Below are 3,994 nucleotides of genomic sequence, written 5' to 3'. Positions count from 1 at the left end.
ATATCACCGTCCACACCACGAAACGACTGAGTGAGTATCCGGAAATCAATAAGTTCCTGATCTTTCCTGATCACGATGGATGGGCTTCCTCGACACGACATTGAGAAACTGACTGGACCAGAAAACGGGAGGAGCTTGAAACGGGAGGTCATTGTCATTCTCACGATCTGAGATATTTTCGACGTCGTCACTGGTGACCGAATGGAACCGTTATCAAAAAGAAGTTCCGAGTGGCCTTCAGTAGCGCTCGAACCCTTATCTGGTCATCACTGTCAAGGAAGGTTCAGAACATGATCACCGTAAGGAACCGAAGGAGATGTGGGACAAACTGCGAGAGATCACAGACCGAAGTGCTATAATTGCAACAAATACGGTCAAATCTCCAGAAACTGTCCTAACCCGAAGAGACCGTGGAAGGATGAAGGCGACGGGAGAGGTGGCCATACACGAGGTAGCAGTGGAAAGACACACGATTCCGGAAGTTCAACACCCCAGCTAATGTCCAGGTCGGAAATAAAGCCCAGATGTCTGCAGACGGTGAAGGTGGCCTTGCAGTAGTAATCCGCATCGGAAAGGAGTTACATTGAGAGGTCATTCACAATGTCTAGCGTATCAAAGATTTCGCTTGTATGTTTTTTCGTTGAAAAGTGCAGTTACGAGAACAATGGCTTGGAATTTAGAGCTACGGCAAAGTCACGCGGCCTGTACGAGAATGGCGAGGGAACCCAAAAAATGCGTCTACCTGGGAAGGTCGATCACCTATTCCGTCTGGACATCACGCTAGAAAGGTCGAGAAAATCCGTACATCTGGCAGCTGATCCTAAGAATGAAAGAAAGGCAGATCTCCAAGTCTGGCACGAACGCTTTGGTCATTAAGATAAGCGTCACGTTGCAGCTACGCTAAAGAGACTCTGCTATGAAGTGGTTGAGTCGAAGATTGACAAGCGCTGAAAAGCCTGTATGTACAGCAAAATGACCAGATACCGTTTAAGCACTCGTCTGGACAAGGCGGAAAGACCTGGAGATCGGATTCAATCTAATCTCTGAGGACTATCGCCAACACCGTTTATGAAGGGCAAGATATACTACCTACTTCTTAAGTATGAATACTCTGGCTTGAGGGTCACGCATTTTCTGGCGAAGAAATCTGATGTGGTCGACCGTTTTAGAGACTTTATTGCTCTTTTTACAACCCACAGGTACACTGTTCTAGAGTTGGTAACCGACAACGGTACTGAGAACGTACACGACGACTTTCACCAGATGAATACGCGAGTCAATACCATACACCCCAGATCGGAACGGGGTAGCCAAGCAAGATAACCAAACGATTATGGAGTCCGTCCGAGCGATGTTAGTGTACATGTTAATTCAGATCTCCCACCCAAGCTGTGGGGCCTAGGCGGTTAATACCACGACGTATGTATTAAACTGAACGGCTCCGACTCGTATTGCCGGGAAGACACCGTATGAGCTATCGACTGGGAAGACGAATCCGTCCTATGATTTTTCGGAACAAAATGCTTGGTTCACAGTCCAAAGGTGACGAGAAAGAAACTGGGGAAGAAAGCCTATAAAGGTGTGATCGCCGGCTACGAAGAAAATTCCAACGAATAACGAGTCTACGTTCCTGAGCTCAAATGTCTTACGGTCTCGGGACGGTCGGTTCAGTCCCGAGAAATTCGTTGTGGATTTCTGGTTCGGAAGATGCCTTTAGCCAGAGTGAGCAGTCGACGAACTCTCATGATGCAACATCGGAATCAGATGAGAGTGGGGATGACGCGACTACCAGATCCGTCAAGTCAAGAGATGACTTGACTACCAGATACGTCGAGGAACGAGAAGATGCCTTACCCGTCGAACTACCCAAAATATGTCCAGCCGGAGCTGACGGCCCTGTCCTGAGGGATCGTTCGAAGCTGAGGAAGCCATCATGTAGTGTCTGCTCTCCTCCTGCGGATAAAGTGTTTCTTATACGCGACGCTTTGCCAAAAACAGTTGAAGAAGCTCATTCCAATCTTGATTCCACCGAGTGGAAAAGGGCGATAAACAAACACGGAGTCTACGACTTGATCACTCCTCCACGGTGAACGTTAAATAATTGGGAACAAATGGTTTTTCCGTGTGTAAACAGATGAAAGTGGAACAATCACGAAACACAAGGCTAGCGTTCGACAGTACAACGTAAGAGAGTGTGTTCAGCAAAGGATTCATTAATATAGCCTACGTTCCGAGTCAAGATATCTTCGCGAAACTATTACCGGCAGAGCCTTTCACTCGTTACGCCGGAGTTAAATCTACACGCGTATGACAAGGTCTTCATCGAGGGCCAGTGTTGAAGGAAAAAAACAATCGATATTGACTTTGTTCAAATTACGCGTTACCGTTTCTTCATGTATCTTCGGTGTTTGTAAACAAGATAACGTTTTACTGATAATAACCTAGTTTGTTTTCTAATATGTTGCATATATATCGAACCAGTAGAGTTTTAACCTAGTTCAGTACAGTATACAGTCTGGTTCTCTAGTACTTCTTTACTTTACAAATAATGTCGTCTTAAAAAATAATACTTCAGATTTACTTATTACTTGGTTTATTTCAATAACTGCCGGGACAAGTAGCATAGTCTTGTAATACAAAGCATTTTAGAGTCCGAATGTGGACGGCCTTGTGAGAAAAAACAACAATCTACAAACGGGTGGTTGTTATACTTCCGTTACGGGTGTCCCATCCATATTCCCAAGTATCACCCCGTTGGCGTGGCCGTAACACAAATCTCACCCTTGATTAATTCTAATCACTAATAAAAAATTATTTACTATGCTATGCGTTTAAGACTTCATTACATTTAAATATTTAATTTAAAATCACTAAACTATTTCAAGCACTCTAAAAATAAGAATAAAGTGAAAATTGGAATTTCCCGGCTCATTAAAGATATATAAAAATATTGAAATTCAAAATTCCCGCCCTTTAAAGACCTGGAAAAATATGGAAATTCATATTTCGCGCCCTTTTTTAGCGCGCCAGAAGAACAATAAGAGTGGAATACTCAGAGTTCCGAGAATGCCACTCTTTCGAAAGAGGGAGAGTGGTAAGAGCGGGAAGAGTGTCGAAAGAGGGGGAAAATCCCCTCTTTCGACGATCACTCGCACTCTAGAGGGAGAGTGCTACGATTGAGAGTGTTTACAGTTTCGCCCATCTCTGATCCCGTGTATGAATTCTCCAAGGCCTACTCATAGTGTTATTAAACTCGAATATTTATACTTATATTTACGAATTCAATACCTATTGACAGTTCCAAATTAATAAATAAATGTCGTATATACACCTTTGTTAATACAAAACATTCGAACACGCTATAAAAAATATGCTAAAATCGCTAGTAAAATGTATTAATTGATGTTATAAAACGCGCATTTTCGCATAACGCCATTACCCGTATCACCCAAATATAGTTCTAGGCAGTGTGACTAGGTGGCGCAGTTGTAGTTTTCGGTGGCGAATACTGTGGCTAATACTCGGTCTTCAGGTAAATTTTGCAAAACTAACTGTATAAATTTTGTTACCTCTACTAAAAGCAAAGCTAATAATCTGCTAAGGTATCTTAAAGTCTATCTTTATTAGTAACATGAGTGAGTTTGCAAGAGACATCAATAGGAACTGATAAAATTGAATGTGTTCACTGACATCAGTTTCACCAAATATAGATTCTATCACTTATTTTTAAATCTTGTTCTTTCGGGAATGAATGAAAACTGATGTGTATCCTATCATTTTCATGTTGACTTTTACGTTTATTACTTATTTTCTTTTCACTCTCATTACAATTTGGTACGGAGCAGACAACCATGTTCGAATATTAAATAAGGTTATATAAATTTCCAAGCTATATTAGGCTTCACTTTTTTCATTTCTATCAAAATATCTATTACATTTTATACTAAAACCATTTATATTATTGAAATTAATGGATTATTAACTTTCTTTTTCT

The sequence above is a fragment of the Leiobunum rupestre genome, chromosome 5 (genome assembly GCF_980474605.1).
Source record: "Leiobunum rupestre chromosome 5, qqLeiRupe1.1.hap1, whole genome shotgun sequence".
Lineage (NCBI taxonomy): Eukaryota > Metazoa > Arthropoda > Arachnida > Opiliones > Sclerosomatidae > Leiobunum > Leiobunum rupestre.
The sequence above is the reverse complement of the archived record's forward strand: the minus strand, read 5'-3'. Positions refer to the sequence as shown.